Here is a 19,353-nt window from a genome sequence, read left to right as displayed (position 1 = left end):
AGAACACACAGGGAGAGGTGTTTGCTTGAGGCATTGTTGTGCACCATACTTTACAACATTTGAGAGGGTTGAGCGTTGTCATTGCCTCACATGGCACATCACATTGTGGCAGAAGTATTAAACTTGAATGGGATTATGGGGCTGTACGTCCCAAAACCACACTTGGATTATGAGGCAAGCCGTTATGAGGCAAGCCATTGTGAGGCAAGCCGTAGTGGCAGACTCCAGATTATTTTTGACACTGTGATGTTCCGTAATGTGTCCCTAAATCTAAGTGCACGTGCATTTTCTATTTCGCCATCGTCAAAATATGGCTGCCAAATCCACGGCCTCTAGCAATTTCATAGCCACAAAGCTAATGCGGCGAGCACAGAAGTGTTGATTTGACGGTCGACCGCTTCCGTAATGTCTCCTGGACTCTGCAGTGCACTTTAATTAATGCAGCTCTGCTTCTGCATGCCCTGTGTAATCTGTTCACTTGACCTATTTGCATGGCGCTTATTTTTCAGAAATATCAGCAACATACTGTACCATACCTTTAACTTAAGCTTATATTGTTTGCCCACAACTGCTGTCGTATAGTGGTGGGGTTTCCTTGCCTTCTCACGTCACCTCCCCCCTCTCTTATATGGGGACTGCCTCTTCTCCTCCCTCTCTTCTCATCTCTACAGTTCTATCTGCGTCCCCTCTGCCCTCGCATGTTAGCAGAAAAGGAAGCGCTGCAGTTTCTGCAATGCTTCTGAGGAGAGTCATGGATAATTACAGCTATCAAGCGGCTAATGTGGCGACGGCCAGGGATCTCCAGAGGGCATCGTGCACATTCAATGCTGTGGGGTGAAAACAAGTTTCTCCTGTCGCCTTTCCTCTCTTACTCGCACCTGTCATCTATATACACACTCTGAACCATCCCCCGACACGATGTGCTCGACAGCAGCAGCAGCAGCAGCAGCAGCAGCAGCAGCAGCAGTGGGAAAGTCGAAGGAAGAGGCAAAGAAAGCTTCGCTTTAAAAACAGTTCACATAATGTTGCCCCAAAAGCATGAATTGGGTGGTGCGACTACCAGCTGCCGGCTCTACTGGTGATAAATTGCGTGTAACATGTAAGTGATGCGAGAAGATCGGAGCGGACCCCCAAGCTCCATAAGGAAGGAAGAAGTGAACGGGTGCACGAGAGTGGCTGCATGAGACACGATCTCACATTGTTCGGACTAGGAGGGCAACAGTTCAGAGTTCCTGGGGTGAACGAGGTCCTGCCGGGTGAGACATGCATGGCAAGGTGCGGAGCACTACGGAGCCGAGCGCAGAAGACAGTGTTCAATGTACCAGGGCTCCAGCTGCCAGTGTTCGAGACGCTGGCTGACCCAAGGGCCGCTGGTCCATGAGCTGCCGCACCTGAGCTGTGCCAAGCAGCACTCCAGTGTGGCACAGAGGTGACTGTGCTAGATGGAGCCCTCACGTGCGACCGCCACATGTAGGTTGTGAGTGGCATACGAGCTGCGCACCGAGGCCATCCTGGGTCTACCACCACAGCTCATGAGCTGCAAGTGGTGTACAAGTAGGATTGTTTGTGTTCGGGTGAAACCCGATTTTACCCAATTTTTACACCCCGAACATGTTTCAGGAGAATCAGGTTAAACCCGATTTCTCCCGAATGAACCTTCCCAGTAGCTATCTGCACAATTGTGTGCTGACGGTCTGCCGTTCTCTCCGGGCGCCCCTCGCAATATAAACAAACGGCCACATTCTTACCCTGCTGCTTGGAGAGCAGATATTGCTTTCTAGCGCTGCACCTTTTTATTACCACTTTCTCGACAGGTCGCCATGAGTTTGTACGTGCACACCCCCCCCAAAAAAAAGGCTTGCAAAGGAAAGGGGCAAACACATTTGAGGCTGACCACAGTGCGAGCACATGGCTGCCAGTCAGGGAGTAACAAATTTAGGAAGAAAAAAAATGAAAAAAAAAATATGCCGCTTCGCCTACTGCAGATTAGCCTCGGGTATGTTCACCTGCTTCAATGGCTTTCATGCGAAAGGCACGAGCGACAAGTCAGTGGGGGAGGGATTGAACAATAAGATGTTTCGTGCGCATGTTTTTTGCCAGCGAGGGCCCCAATGCCTATTATCACTTTTATTCAGCCAGCCTCCGTCACGGTGAGTTAGACGTGCTCGGTCGGCCTTGTTGAGAGCTATGTAGCGTTCTGCATACCCCGCGCTTCATGCAGCTTGTGATGTCCCCTTTCGACTGCCCACAAAAGAAGGGAAAGAAGCCACTGCACTCAAAATTCTGTCTTGACAAGAACAGCAAGATATCGAAAATGGCGGCATTGTTCCCATTCAAATGACTCAAAAAAAAGGTCACGTATGGGGGGGGGGGACGACAAACGAGAGAATGTGACAGCAAGCGATATGCGGTTGGTCTTAGGTTTTCCTACAGGTTTTATCAACAAATTTGAAGCACTGCTAACAAAGAACTCACCAGTCATCTGGAGAAAATGAACTGGTGATGAAGTGAATCATGCATCTGATTGGTTTAGGGTGCAAACTCTAACCAATGAAACGCATGATTGGCATCGTCACTTCCCATTATCAGGGGCGACTGGTGAGCGCAAAGCCACCGTAGCAAACATAAGGTTCTAGTACGCGGCAAGGGAAAATTCAGCGTGGATATCGGAAGAAAACAAGACACTGTATGACCGGTGTAAAGAGCATGAAGATCTCCAGATCGCAACGAAAGACAGTGAAGGCAGCTGCAAGTTAGTGTGCAAATACTGTAACACCGAGGTGGTCATCGATCCAGCGAAGAAGCCCTACGACTGAATTCACGAGCATCCAGTGTCATCTCGTCATAAAAAGTTCAAGATACTGAGGTGGGAACGTCTGCTCTTTCAAAGAGCAGACGCTTTTTGAAATGTCCTGTAGACAATGTGTGAAAGAAACTGAAACAGATGGCATAATCCATGACTTCGTTCGTGCCCTAGCGTACAGTGGAATCAGCATGCACCAGGCAGACGGACCTCTAGGGTACTTCGTACACAAATACTGCAAGGCCCTGAAGACCATGCCAACAGGACAAAGACTTCGGCTGCAATACCTGAAAGAAGCGTTTGACAAGGACATGGTGAAAATCTGCGATGATATGCGAGATGTGAAAGTGAGTGTCATCGTCAACGAATCCCCAGGCACCACAGGAGTGCCTACCATCAACACTCTCCTGTGCTAATATAGCCAAAAAAACATGGAGAAGCAGTTGTTTTGGTCAACGTCAACAGAGTAAATGCTTTGAACAGCTACACGGTGGCCAACGTAGTCAGCCAGGCTCTCCTGACCGTAAGCAAGACATGGAAAGACGTGGCTGTAGCCACAGACTCAGTAGAGTACATGCGAAAAATGGTACAGAAATATGTCAAGTTGAAGGGATCCAAATCTTGCATGTGGAAGATTTAGCACACCTGACTCATGTGAGTGTTGATCATGCCATTTCTTTACTGTGCATGTCATCAGTTCAATCCGTAGTGATGTAAGATTGGAGCGTTATTTAAGCACGCTAACAAGCTCTACAAAAAGTACACCGAAATTTGTGCTTCTAATGGCCTTTTTGGACCTGACGTTAAGAAGCCACCTTCTGTTGTCTCGAATAGATGGCAAAGCTTGTATAAAGCGCTTGTGGTTGTCACAGCAATGTGGAGCTCGTTAGTGGAACTTGCTGAAAGCTCGCATGATAGCAGCGAAGTGGAAGCTATTGGAGCAATACTTTCTGAAAAAGAACTTGTTTATGCGAAGGCAATCCTAATGAGAGACAAACTCGGCCCATTTTTAGACACCCAGAAAACGCCTGAAAGCGGAAAACTTCTGATGCCCAGCTTTGATCACCTGGTAAACTTCAAGCTGCAGCAGACTATCAGCAAGCTTTCAACGATGATCGGTAAAAGTGATCAGGCCAGAGCTGTTTTGTCTATGTTACCCAAGAGCAGCACCACATTAGTAAAAACATGTTGTGAAGAGTTCTGCACAAAACTCGCCACAAAATGGCACAGCACTGTTGCACATAAAGTCTCAGACACAGATGAAAACCAGCTAACTCTGTGGAAGTTGGGAGCTGTCCTGGATCCATTTCAGAAGCGTCTGCTGGGGCAGTCATTTGATGACTACCGACCTCTGTTCATGTCCGTAATCGACTATGTAGATTCATTTCACGACGAGTTCAACTAGTACTTGCTGGAAGAAAGCACCACAAACACAGCTGTCAAATTCAGTGAGTATTGGCATGACACTACCGCTCGCTACCCCAGGCTGGCAAATGCTGTGCTGACATTGTTGTGCCTAGCTAATGGAAGCTGTGATGTCAAGAGAACTTTCACCCAGCTGAGATACGTTCAAAGACCGGACAGGTCTTGAATGGAGACCGACATGTTGCGCATGCAGATGATAATGTATGTAAACAATGGTGCGCAGAATCTATCACGAGCTTTTCGTGAATAAAATGTTCCATTTCTTAAAAGTTATCAATGCTCTTTACTGTCATCATTACTGATTCATTTCCAAAGAAACGCCAAATTTCGGAGTATTTGCTAGAAAACCCTGATGTCCCCCCTGATTACCAGCTTGAAATAAACAGCAATTTTAACGTGTTTGAGTTCAGCCTGCGATACCTTCTGATAAAATAACCTGAGTGTATTGCTTAGTTTTCTAAAACGAAGCGTGGAGGTGCAAGAAAGGCAGCCAAACTAACTTACAATACGAAGCGTGGAGGTGCAAGAAAGGCAGTCAAACGAACTTACAATACGGTGAGCATGATACTTCCCATTATGCAATGAGTTCCATTAAGTTGCATGAATTATCCATTTGTTAGTGTATTATTTGTCTGGTTACATACATTGGCCAGCAGGCACTGAATATGGCAGTCTGCAGAAGTTTGTACAAGGTAGCCTTTGCAGCCTTGTGCTAGAGTTGTATGAGAGGCTTTCAATTTCATTGGCCGGTGCAAGCGGTACGACTTGTCGGCTGGTATAGTCAGATCAGAAATTTTCCTTTCCTTTTTTTTCTCCTCCCTTAAACTCGTTCTCTTAACTACTACACGCAGAAACAAAGCAACAGCGCTTGCATTCGATCCCGTAGATGAGATGGAAATATATATATATATATATATATATATATATATATATATATATATATATACAGAAATTATCAGTCATAGCACTCGTAGTACAGCCCCCTGCGCCATTCTCTTTCGAAAGTAGTCATATTAGAGTTATTATAATTAGGTAAAGGTATTTCGCTCTCGTGAGCAGCAATCCTTGAGATAGTTACTCGAGGTAGCTTCCCACGCTAAGCGTGCCGCACTCGCCACGCATCTGCTTAAAACTTTTCCTAGTCTCCAGAGCCGCTCAATTCAAGCTGCACAATGTCCACGCATCCTTGGGCGATCGGAACGCCCGTCATCTGCGCCTGGCTGGCTGGAAAAGGGGCTTTGTTCCGGCCACAGAGCCCCATGCCTCAGTAAGGTGCCTGGTGTAGCCTCGTGCAGCCGCCATCCTCTCGGTGAGCGCGGAGAATATCTTATATTCCCCCATCTTTTAAAATGTTCCATACTTAGAAGCATTTCTCTCGCAAACCAGACTTAGTTCAAGGAAATTTTCCATGTCTCAATAATTCCTCTTGTTGTATTCGAGTGCTGATTGCCATGTTATCGGTTGTTAACGAAACTTTTTCTCAAGTCTCTAAATTTATTAAGGAAGTTTTTCGTGTGCATATGCCTTCCAACTACTCGGAATTGGCAAAAATCGACCATCGCGAACAACATCAGCCTCTTTACACATAAGTACGAGGCTCTGGACAGGAGCTATGGCGCTTCAATGTAACCTGGGGCCTGACGGACGAACTGACTGTGCTATCTCTTCAGGCAACATCCAAGCGTCATGAGTTCAAATCCCTTGTTCTCTTCCCTTTTTGTTTTCTTTCTTCTTTTTTCTTTCCTGCCCCCTTTTTAATATTTTTTTTCTTTTAGTTTATCACTGTACGGGACCCCTAAAAGAAATTCCTTTATTATGTATGGCCACACATTTGCAGGTCATGAATACCAGGTTTCTCCAGTTGAGTGCCATCTGTGCGGTTTAACCGAGCTCAGATTGGTCCACCTTGACTGATCAAAGAAGGCACCACTGTAGGTTAAATGTGGCGTACAACTCCTGCGGTGGCGGTAGAGTATCCACCTCGCGTGCAGGAGGACCGTGGTTCGAATCCTGCTGCCGCGCAGCAGGATTCCATTTCAGAAGCGTCTGCTGCGGCAGTCATTTGATGACTACCCCAGCGGTGGAAAACAATCAAACCCCGGCCCTCAGTCCCCAGCAGCCGCGAAGCAACTGACCATGGCGGTGGTCAGATCTGTGACACAGCAGAAGGTGCTAAGAACCCCTGGCTCCAGACAGGCCACGATTGGAATATGAACCTGGCAACATTTACCGCTAGAACGTTATCTAGTGAGGCGAGTCTAGCAGTGTTATTGGAGGAATTAGAGGGTAATAAATGGGATATAATAGGGCTCAGTCAGGTTAGGAGGACAAAAGAAGCATATACAGTGCTAAAAAGCGGACACATACTGTGCTACTGGGGCTTAGCGGAGAGACGAGAACTAGGAGTCGGATTCCTGATTAATAAGGATATAGCTGGTAACATACAGGAAGGCTATAGCATTAATGAGAGGGTGGCAAGTCTTGTTGTGAAACTTAATAAGAGGTACAAATTGAAGGTAGTACAGGTCTACGCCCCTACATCCAGTCATGATGACCAGGAAGTCGAAAGCTTTTATGAAGACGTGGAATTGGCGATGGGTAAAGTCAAAACAAAATACACTATACTGATGGGTGACTTCAATGCCAAGGTAGGCAAGAAGCAGGCTGGAGACAAGTCAGTGGGGGAATATGGCATAGGCTCTAGGTATAGCAGGGGAGAGTTATTAGTAGAATTTGCAGAGCAAAATAATATGCGGATAATGAATACCTTCTTCCGCAAGCGGGTTAGCCGAAAGTGGACGTGGAGGAGCCCAAATGGCGAGACTAGAAATGAAATAGACTTCATACTCTGCGCTAACCCTGGCATCATACAAGATGTGGACGTGCTCGGCAAGGTGCGCTGCAGTGACCATAGGATGGTAAGAACTCGAATTAGCCTATACTTGAGGAGGGAACGGAAGAAACTGGTACATAAGAAGCCGATCAATCAGATACCCGTAAGAGGGAAAATAAAGGAATTCCAGATCAAGCTACAGAACAGGTATTCGGCCTTAACTCAGGAAGAGGACCTTAGTGTTGAAGCAATGAACAACAATCTTATGAGCATCATTAAGGAGTGTGCAATAGAAGTCAGTGGTAACTCCGTTAGACAGGATACCAGTAAGCTATCGCAGGAGACGAAATATCTGATCAAGAAACACCAATGTATGAAAGCCTCTAACCCTACAGCTAGAATAGAACTGGCAGAACTTTCTAAGTTAATCAACAAGCGTAAGACAGCTGACATAAGGAACTATAATATGAATAGAATTGAACATGCTTTCAGAAACGGAGGAAGCCTAAAAGCATTGAAGAAGAAACTAGGAATAGGCAAGAATCAGACATATGCGTTAAGAGACCAAAGCCGGCAATACCATTACTAATATGAATGAGATAGTTCAAGTGGCTGAAGAGTTCTATAGAGATTTATACAGTACCAGTAGCACCCATGACGATAATGTGAGAGAGAATAGTCTAGAGGAATTTGAAATCCTACAAGTAACACCGGAAGAAGTAAAGAACGCCTTAAGAGCTATGTAAAGGGGGAAGGCAGCTGGGGAGGATCAGGTAACAGCATATTTGTTGAAAGATGGTGGGAAAATTGTTCTAGAAAGACTGGCCACCGTATATACACAATGCCTCATAACCTCGAGCGTGCCGGAATCTTGGAAGAACGCTAACATAATCCTAATCCATAAGAAAGGGGACGCCAAAGACTTGAAAAATTATAGAACGATCAGCTTACTGCCCGTGCCCACAAAGTATTTACTAAGGTAATCGCAAATAGAATCAGGGACACCTTAGACTTCTGTCAACCAAAGGACCAGGCAGGATTCCGTAAAGGCTACTCAACAATAGACCATATTCACACTATCAATCAGGTGATAAAGAAATGTGCGGAATATGACCAACCCTTATATATAGCTTTCATTGATTACGAGAAAGCATTTGAATCAGTCGAAACCTCAGCAGTCATGGATGTATTACGGAATCAGGGTGTAGATAAGCCATATGTAAAAATACTGAAAGATATCTATAGTGGCTCCACAACCACCGTAATCCTCCATAAAGAAAGCAACAAAATCCCAATAAAGAAAGGCGTCAGAGAGGGAGATACGATCTCTCCAATGCTATTCACAGCATGTTTACAAGAGGTATTCAGAGACTTGGAGTAGGAAGAATTGGGGATAAAGGCTGATGGAGAATACCTTAGCAACTTGAGATTCGCTGATGATATTGCCTTGCTTAGTAACTCAGGAGACCAATTGCAATGCATGCTCACTGACCTGGACAGCCAAAGCAGAAGGGTGGGTCTGAAAATTAATCTGCAGAAAACTAAAGTAATGTTTAACAGTCTCGGAAGAGAACAGCAGTTTACGATAGGTAGCGAGGCACTGGAAGTGGTAAGGGAATACATCTACTTAGGGCAGGTAGTGACCACGGATCCGGATCATGAGACCAAAATAACCAGAAGAATAAGAATGGGCTGGGGTGCGTTTGGCAGGCATCCTGAAATCATGAACAGCAGGTTGCCACTATCCGTCAAGAGAAAAGTTTATAACAGCTGTGTCTTACCAGTACTCACGTATGGGGCAGAAACCTGGAGGCTGACGAAAAGAGCTCTGCTTAAATTGAGGACGACACAACGAGCTATGGAAAGAAGAATGATGGGTCTAACGTTAAGGGATAAGAAAAGAGCAGATTGGGTGACGGAACAAACACGGGTTAATGACATCTTAGTTGAAATCAAGAAAAAGAAATGGGCATGGGCAGGACATGTAATGAGGAAGGAAGATAACCGATGGTCATCAAGAGTTACGGACTGGATTCCAAGGGAAGGGAAGCGTAGCAGGGGGCGGCAGAAAGTTAGGCGGGCGGATGAGATTAAGAAGTTTGCAGGGACAACATGGCCACAATTAGTACATGACCGGGGTAGTTGGAGAAGTATGGGAGAGGCCTTTGCCCTGCAGTGGGCGTAACCAGGCTGATGATGATGATGATTGCTTAGTACATCTGTAGATTTAACCTGGAAAGAAAGATATATTTCGGAATGGTTTCACAGAAAGCCCGATTTCTCCCCGATGATCAGTTTAAAAAATGACACCTGATTTTTGCCTAAGATTTAAAAAACATATAAAACCCCAAAACAAGCAACCCTACGTACAAGTCGGGCACCAAGGCTGTGCTGGACATGGCGCCTCGAGGCTGCCACTGCTGATCCCGAGTGTGACTTGTGTCCCAAGAACCATGCTGGACGGGGCCTGAATGTGTCACCATTGCAGCCAACTCAAGCACGAGGACTCTACAGTGGCGTGACGACAGAACCATGAACCTCTCAGCACTGGACTGCTTTAACCCGTTTATCCTCGTGTGGTGTGTGTGGATGAACTGACTGCAGCTACACAGCTGACTAACTTTCTTTATATTCTTTTAAGGTTCTTTTTATTTATTTCCATGTTCACAAAAGAACAAGGTTTACAAATGACTCTATCTTCCTTCCGCATCAATGTGCACCAGCAAAAGTGCCGAAAAATCCCAAACACTACAGTTTCTGGCATCCGCGACAGGACTGCTTACAACCTTCAGAGCTGCACTTCACTTGTGTGCAGTGAACAGAAATGGACTCTGAGAAGTTTATTCCAATTGGCAAGGAGCTTGGCTTATCAGGTAATGAAGTGAAAGAGTGGATTGAGGAGCAGCGTAACTGAGAGTCCAACAAACAATCTGAGAACAGGGAAGCGGCACGAGTGGCCCACGAACAGGAGATCGTTCGTCTGATGGCGGAGCGAACTCTGCTAGAGACTAGGTGTCGTCTTGTAGAGCATGCAGCTGGCATGGTTGAAACCGGTAGAGTACGATGGGAAACCAGTGGTGAAGCATTCAGAAGTTCACACAAGCTGATTCCTCCACACAACGAGGGCCCCGACAAACTCGACACACACTTACAGTGCTCCGAGCGGGTAGCCACCAGCCAGGAGACAGGTGGATGCTGTCATTAAGCCTGTCGGGTGAAGCCTGAACACACGGTGGAACACATAGCTACGGAGGATGCCACAGATTATGAAAAGCTGAAGCAAACTTTGCTGCAAAGGTTCCGGTATATGGAAGAAGGATACTGACAAAAGTTTTGGGAAACTAAGCCAGAGAATTCAGAGACAGGGCAGCAGTTTGCTGGTCGACTGCTCGGGTACTATGATGATTGGTAGCAGATGGCGAAAAGAGACAAAATGAATGACACATTAAGAGATAAGATTTTAGCTATGTTGCGAAGAGAGGCTCGCCATCTTCCTGAAAGAACGAGGATGCCGTGACCTCAACAAGCTAGCTGAAGCAGTAAACCATTATTTGAAGGCACAAGGCCTGATAAACCTTGCCAGAGGAAAAAAGGACAAAGAGACTTGTAAATCAGTCTTGCAGAGCAAGAAATGCGAAACAGAGGCCGGGAAAGGAAAAGCTTAGTGCTTTCTATGTGCCAAGCCAGGACACCATTCTGCAGATTGTTGTACACGGTCAAAAGGACCGAAGTCCCTGTTTTGCTGGAAATGCAGGAAACCTGGCCATAAAGCTGACGAGTGCCCAAACGCAAAGAGCAGCAACAAGGAGGCATCAAGTGCCATTGCTGACTGCGACCGGATGCCTGCCACCCGGAATGAAAAAAGTCTGGCTTCTACCACTAAACCAGAAGAGAAAGCAAAGCCATCTGAAAAAACAGACAGAGAAGATATTTGGCTTGGGCTTCTAATGCAAGAGATGCCGACAGCAACCAGATATCTCGATGGGCACCCTGTGATGGTGCCGAGAGATTCCGGATGCAATACTGTCGTTGTCAGGGGTGCGCTGGTACAGGAAAAGAATTTCACCGGTATCATGTGTACTGTCTACTTTCTGGACGGTTCATGTAAGCAACTTCCAAAGGCAGAGGTCTACGTAGACTCTCCCTTCTTACACAGGCACTTTGCATGGAAAAGCCACTCATGGCGTTGTTCTTGGTAACATAGATGGGGTGCTCTGCCCCACTAGTTCCAACACATCACGTGACTCATCTGATGTTGCAAGCCTGCATAAAGAGTCAGCACCAGCAGAGGAGCCTGTCTGGCGCCACAGTGTGTCCCAAGACAGGGCGACCGTGAGTGCAGCGTCCACAAGGGGAACCAAGGAAACTAAGTTACCTGTTCCTGCATCAAACATACTAGATGCGAATCCACAAGTTCTGCAGTCGTTGCAGCGAGCAGACTATACCTTCAAGAGCTAATTTTTGATGATCGGGAAGGCAATGACAAAGCCATTAGCAAGCGCAGAATTTGTTTTGATCAAGGGCATACTTTACCGACACTACAGATCGCTGACGAGGAAAGAAGTTGACCAACTTGTTGTTCCCCAAAGGGTTGCAATGTGGGCTTGTTGGTAATGCATCTTCAAGGGGAGTATGGTAACGCGATTAAAAGACTGGACAAAAGAAGGCACACAGGGAAACACACAGCGCTGTGTGTGTCCCCGTGTTTCTTTTTTGTACCAGAAGCCTCTGCCAGTTCATCCTTAAGATGGTGCACGAAGGAGTTTTAGCAGGCCACCAAGGTATCAAATGAACCACCGGTAGGACATTAGAAGAATTTTATTGGCCAGGCGTGCAGGCTGAGGTGACCCAATTTGTGCACTCTTGTGACATCTATCAATGTACTGTTCCAGAACACCTGGTCGGACATGACCCCCTAGGAATGCTGGTGATTGATAGGCCATTTCAACATGTGGCAATTGATATAACCGGGCCACTCTCACCGATATCGGCAAAAGGAAATAATTTTATCCTGACAATGGTGGACTGCACAATGCGCTATCCTGATGCCATTGCATTACGAAGTATTGAAACAGAGAGGGTACCGGAAGCTCTGGTGTAAATGTTTCAGTGGGTGGGATTGCCACGGGAAATTGTGAGCGATCGAGGTCAATAATTCATTTCCAGTCTAATGCAAGAGCTGAGCAGACTACTGTCCTTCCGACATTTGCCGACAACACCACACCACCACAATGTGTTGGCGGGCTAGTTGGTGCGGATCCATAAATACTTCGTTTAGCGCAAAACAACGGACACAAGAAAAGCGCCTTGTCCTGTCGCCTTTTCTTGTGTCCGTTGTTTTGCGCTAAACGAAGTATTTATGGAACCACACCAGCACCCTATGGTGAATGGTCTTGTTGAGCACTTCAATGGCGCCTTAAAGCAATTGATGTGGCGCATGTGCCAGGAAAGACCAAAGAATTGGGACAGATACTTGGTGCCATCATTATTTGCTTATAGAGAAATACCGCAGTCGAGCCTCAGCTTTTCTCCTTTCGATTTACTGTGTGATTGTACATTAGAGGACCAACGGCCATACTAAAGGAATTATGGACACTGGAACCTCCTGATGCAGAAACAAAGACCACATATGGGTATTTATTTATTTATTTATAAATACTACAATCCCTGGTCGGGATTTTAGTAGGGTGGGAAATGAGCGATACATGATCTGGCACAATAATATTGGTGGACAAGAGAGAGAGAGGAAAAAAAGAAAAAAAGAAAAATGTATACAATGCAATCCATATACTCATAGAAATACACACACATACAGATATATACCGATATGACATATCCATAGACACATATGCACACACATACATACGGTATACATGCCCTCGGTTCATATAAAGCAATAAATTTACAAAGCAGGTTTGCGAAGCACAAGAACAAAATATATATAAAGAATGAGATTTAAATGCACAAGCTTGAGAGAAACTCTGCCAGGGAGGGCTGTGACACTTGGTCGTTTCTTAATAAATTCCTATCACAAATTGTTCTTCGGAGAAATGAATATTTAAAACAATTATTATGTGTTTGGTACGGTGTTAATGTTCGATCATGCCTGGTGTTAAAACCTGAGTAAAATCAGATAACTGTACATACATCAACCTTAACATGTACCGCTAGTATTTGATATAGAAATTTTAAACCACGTGAATGGTGGTTTCTTGTGGCTAGAGGTTTTAGATTAGCTCTGGTTAACAAGTCTGTTACAGATGTGCGGTCATAACAATTGTATATAAAGCGAACTGCTCTTTTCTGAATAATTTCCAGTATGCTATGGAATTTAGCGAATGTTTACAGGAGATGTGTAGAATTGCTCACAAGGAGCTGCAGAAAGCTAAGCTGACACAAAAGAAAGATTACGATCGCAAAGCAAAGCCACGTCAGCTCTGCACTGGAGACAAGGTGTTACTACTGCTACCTTCCGACAACAAACTCATTCTAACATGGAAAGGCCCATTCACTCTATTGGAGAAACAGTGAAATCGACTATGTTGTTGATCTTGGAATCCGTACCAGTGTGTTCCACATCAACCTCCCATAAAGTATGAGGAAAGACCACCTTCGATGGACACAGCGGGACGCGTCAGCTGTCATGTTGCAGATGGAACAACTGGAAGAGGAACCGGAACTGCCATTCCTCTCAGTTAAAGGGCGTGAGACCTACCGTGAAGTCACCGACACCTTGGACATTAACCAAAAGTCACAGATCAAACAAATTTTGTCAAACTACCAATACATCTGACGTAGTAGTTCTGCGGAAACCCGCAGAACTACTACGATGGTGATGAACTACTGTAGATGTATTTACCGATACATCTTTTTGGACACCCCGGGCAAGATGAACTTGGTTGCATGCAAGTTCACGACAACATCTACAGAGCCGGTGAGTGTACGCCAATACCCAATACTGTTTGCTGTTCAACCGACAGTCGAGGAAGAAGTGCAACAGATGTTGGCACAAGGAATTACTGAACCATCTGACTCACCATACCAATCGCCAATAGTCATGGTTAAAAAGAATGACGGCAGTATGCGCCTCTGTATTGATTTCCAATAGTTAAACAGAGTAGTTGTCATGGACAATGAGCCTATTGCACGAGTTGACATGATGTTCACAAACTTAGGGAAAGCTCGCTATTTCTCAAAGTTTGATTTTACTAAAGGTACCAATGCATCATGAATCGAAACATGTTACAACATGTTACAGCTTTTTAGCCAATATCAGGCCTTTAACAATTCTGCTCCGTGCCTTTCGGCATTAAAACAGCCACAGCTGTGTTCACTAGGCTCATGAGAAAAGTTGTGGCTGGTATCTTTCATGTACATCATCACTTTGATAATGTGCTTTTAGCTAGAGACACATGAGAGATGCACATAAACACACTGGAATGTTTCTGCCATCAAGTGCAATGTGGACACCTCACAATCAAGCCATCCAAGAATGAAGTTGGTTCAACTTTGGTGAAGTTCTAGGGTACATCGTCAGACATGAGGTCTTGCACCCGCAGCTGAAGACCCTTGAAAAGATACAACCTGCAAAAAGGCTGCAAACAAAGGAGGAGGTCTGTTCCTTTCTTGGTCTTACTCGTTACTACCGAGACTTCGTACCCAAGACGTCAACGATCATGCCTATAAATTCCCAGCCGGATCCTTCCTTCTTCAGTGGGCAAGGTGGCAGCAGTACGAGCATCATGCTTACCCGCTGCCTATTTCTTACACAGGTATGTTACTTTCAGAATGCCCGCTGCATTCGCTCTGATGACCGATTCTTACTGCTGCTCCCTTGCCCACACCATTCTCGCAGATGCTTTGCTTATATTTCTTTGTACTCGCAGCTCGCTGTTTGTATTAGTAGATTGTTACAGAGTGGTGACGTTGAAAGCAATCCTGGTCCTCGCTCCCAAAAAAATCCGAGCCTTTCGCAAGGCTTTGAGGATCAATCATCGGTGTCTGAAATGCTCGCTGAGCTTTTGAACGGAAAGAAAAGATTAGCTGAGGATATCGCCGAAATTAAAAACTTTCAACAATCTGTTAATACACGTTTTGAGACTATCGAATCACGTCTGGCCGCTCTGGAGTCCTCGTCACATAAGCCTGCCGTCCCAAGCGGCAGCCTTAACAGTGAACTCGCACGTCTAACAAACGAAATTCACAACCTTTCAACTAAAAATGATGAATCAGAAAACCGTGCTCGAAGGAACAATTTAATCTTACATGGTCTGCCAGAATCCTCCGATGAAGATAATGAACGCCTGTCCTCAGACATTGCGAAATGGTTTGAGGATAAACTTAAAATGAGCTGTCCTCAAATAGAAAGATGCCATCGTCTTGGAAGGTGTTCACGTGACCGTCCGCGACCCGTGATTATGAAACTTCTGGACTATCGGGAGAAAGTTTCGGTATTATAAAGTGGTCACAAGCTAAAGGAAACCGATTACCGTATTTCGGAAAATTTTTCACTACGTGTCCGGAATATCCGCAAGAAACTTTGGGAAGCGTCTGAGAGTTGTAGGAACAACGGGTGCACGGTCCGCATACGGTTTGACCATATATTTATTGATAAAGTTCGCTATAACTGGAACAGCGCTTCTAATACATTAGAGAAAGTACATCGTAATACTGCACTAAATAGCGTCGCACCTGCCTCTCCGCCTTGACTCTTTCGTCACAAAACCAATGACCTCCGTGTATTAAATATTAACGCAAGAAGCCTTCTCAATAAATTTTCCGACTTCATCTCTCTAGTAACTGCTCATTCCCCCCATATTATAGGCATTACTGAAACATGGCTACATGATGGCATATTCGACTCCGAAGTTGCATTAAGTGGATACACGTTGGTAAGAGTTAACAGACCAAATGGTAGAGGCGGCGGTGTCGCCCTCTATATACAGTCCCACCTGAAGTTTTCAGTCCTTGAAACCCCATGTGAAATTGAATTGCTTTTGTGCAAGATTCATTTGGAAAGGTCATCCGCGTTAATTGGAGTGTTTTACCGGCCTCCTGGCTCTTGTGGTGATCAGTTCGCTTTCCTTAGCAACATTCTGCATGATTTGAAATCAGCAAATATAATACTTATGGGAGATTTTAATGCACCAGGCATTCACTGGCCCTCTCTCACCATTACCGGCTGCGACGTGTCACTCTCAAGAAAATTATTGCGCCTTTCCCTATCACTCGGTCTTAAACAGATTGTCCATGAGAACACCAGGGAAACGGCTGTCCTAGATTTAGTTTTTCTTGGCTCAAGTCTTTTCGAGGATGGCTTCCAGTACTGCGTTACTGACGGGATTTCTGACCACAAAGCCGTACTGTTCTCGGTTTGCTGTATTGTTCCCGAACCGCGGATTGAGTACTGCACTTTTCGTGATTTTAGCTGCGCCGATGATGCTGCAATTACCAACACACTTAGCGAATCGTTTGAGAACTTTCATGAATTATCTTTGAACAATGATGTCAATGTTGCCGGAGGGTTTTTTGAGAATATTGTTGAAACATGTATTAACCAATTTGTTTCCCTGAAAACAAAAAAGAAAAATATTAATTCACCGTGGATGACAAGAGGACTGCTGCATTTATCGCGTCGTGTTTCGCGATTGCGCAAATCTAAAAGAAATGGTAATCCTGACAAAATTGCAGAGTTCAATGATGCCAAGAAGGAACTGCGCCAGAAACTAACATCTGCCAAGGATTTCTACTATGCTGTTACTTTGCCAAAATTAATGAACACAAACCCTCGTATGTTCTGGAAATCGATAATGCCAAGTAACAGCACAACTAACAGTTTAGTTGTTAAGGACGTGGCAGTTTCAGATTCACTCACGATTGCTTCCGCTTTTATCACTTATTTTCATTCCGTGTTCACACAGGATAACTCTTCACTTCCACCTTTTAGCTGTGACTCATACCCTCCTATTGAAGACATCGTCGTCTCTAGCTCAGGTGTTCTGAACATGATCCTCTATTTAGATACTAAAAAGAGCTGCGGCCCAGATCACATACCAAATTCTTTCCTCGTTCACTACTCCCTTTGGACAAGCAGATACCGCTCCGTTATCTTCCGTAAATCATTATCCACCTCCACTGTTCCCCAATCCTGGAAGCTTGCTACGGTCATTCCGATATACAAATCCGGTAACGCTCAACTTCTGCAGAACTACAGACCCATCTCATTAACTGCTCACTCATGCAAGTTACTCGAACATATAATTTTTAAACACATCACGGAATTTCTTGAAAGCCACAATATCCTATCCAATTACCAACATGGTTTCCGTCGCGGATATAGCACCACTACCCAACTAATCGAATTCACGCACAATATTTGTCAGTCATTAGATTTAGGTGGACTGATTGACGGCATTTTTGTTGACTTATCCAAAGCTTTCGACACCGTCCCACACCCAAAACTCCTCTACAAGCTTAACTCCATTCTAAATAACCCTTCTCTGGTTGGTTGGATACATAGCTTCCTAACCCAGTGTTCTCAGTCTGTGCAATTTAACGGCTCTATTTCCTCTCCTGTCAGTGTTTCATCCGGCGTCCCACAAGGTTCCGTTTTAGGCCCGTTTCTTTTCTTATTATATATTAATGACTTGCCGCATTGCGTGTCCGTTAGTATTCGTCTTTATGCTGATGATTGCGTCCTCTATCATAGTATTAACACACCAATGGATCATGATTTACTTAATGACTCCTTTGCAAAATTTTGTAGGTGGTGCAAGGAATGGCAAATGAACATTAATTTCTCTAAAACTGTTTCCATGTCCTTCTCCAGACGCCCATCTCCATCACTTTTCACGTACACTTTCCATGGTCAAGATTTAAAAAGAGTAACCAAATTTAAATACCTTGGTCTTCATTTCTCCCATGACATGTCATGGTCGAAACACATTGACATCATATGTAACAAAGCTTTTAGACGTCTCGGTTACCTCCATCGTTCATTGCGTAAGGCTCCAAAGGATACCAAACTGATGACGTATAAAACACTTATCCGCCCCATTCTTGATTATGGCTGCATCATATGGAATCCTCATAAGAAATCCGATATTAAAAAGTTAGAATCAGTCCAAAAGAAATCAGTGCGCTTCATTTTTCGCAACTATAGCCGAGATTTTTCCCCTTCTTCCCATTATACAGCTACAGGTCTTACAGTTCTTTCATCTCGCCGCCGCTTAGAATGCATGAAATTTTTACACACGCTGATTCATTCTGAGCGCCTTGACACACTACATAATTATTTGAACTTTAGTCCACCTTCTATCACTAGGAGTTCTCATAATCTCAACCTTATCCCTTTCTTTTGCCGAACGGAGATGTTCAAGTACAGCTTCTTTCCACTGGCCATTGAACTCTGGAATTCACTGCCTGGAAGCATCCGCTCTTTACCTATGCAAGAATTTTTGAAAGCAATTACATATACTTGATATTCATATTTTTTTGTGCCTGTATCTCGTTTTCTTGCTTTCCTTTTTTTTTTCACTACCCACTCCTGCAATAGCCTCACCAAGGCTGCAGTATGTATAAATAAATAAATAAATAAAACTATTCTAACGTGTCTCATCCCTTGACAGAGCTCACTCAAAAACATCCACTGAACAAGGCAATATGGGAACCAAGTCACCAGATGGTATTTGACGAGCTTTGTCAATTGTTGTCCGCCAATTCAATCTTAAGGTCTCCTGACCTTGATCAGACATTTATTTACTGCATAGATGCATCGTCTACTAGTGTGGGGGCCTTACTCATGCAGTGTCCTGAAGGCGTTCATCCTGTAGCCTAGGCAAGCAGGAAGCTACTTCTACGGGAGGCACATTACTCTGCCATGGAGTGAGAGGGCCTTGCTCTCGTGTGGGATGTCCAGAAATTCCACATCTACGGCAAACCGTTTGTACTTCAGAGCAATCACCAGCCGCTCGCCTACATTAACTTGGCCAAGCACATGAAAAGCAGGATACTCTGCTGGAGCTTGAGACTAATGGAATGTGAATGGAATATGAAAGGGGAGCAAAAATGTAGGTGCTGACTATATGAGCCAAGTGTAGAATTACAACGTGAAGTGCACATGATGCATTTACTGCATTTATGAGCACTTCATGAACTAATTATGTGCATGTGGAAAAACTCTTACTTGTGAACGCTTATCACCCTATGGACTGTGAACTTTGTCCATGTACATGCTTTGAAAAGTTGTGCAAGTGAAACAACTTTCTAAAGTGGGCGGTAAAATGTAGGTAAT

The 19,353-nt window shown here is 44.7% G+C and overlaps 1 protein-coding gene across 2 annotated transcripts in view; it reads right to left on the bottom strand.

The window, feature by feature from the left end:
• LOC142576686 (glutaryl-CoA dehydrogenase, mitochondrial) overlaps positions 1–19,353 on the bottom strand; it is an 88,762-nt gene that overhangs the window by 46,171 nt on the left and 23,238 nt on the right. The gene's annotated exons all lie outside the window — the stretch shown is intronic.

The sequence above is a fragment of the Dermacentor variabilis genome, chromosome 3 (genome assembly GCF_050947875.1).
Source record: "Dermacentor variabilis isolate Ectoservices chromosome 3, ASM5094787v1, whole genome shotgun sequence".
NCBI lineage: Eukaryota > Metazoa > Arthropoda > Arachnida > Ixodida > Ixodidae > Dermacentor > Dermacentor variabilis.
The sequence above is the reverse complement of the archived record's forward strand: the minus strand, read 5'-3'. Positions and strand labels throughout refer to the sequence as shown.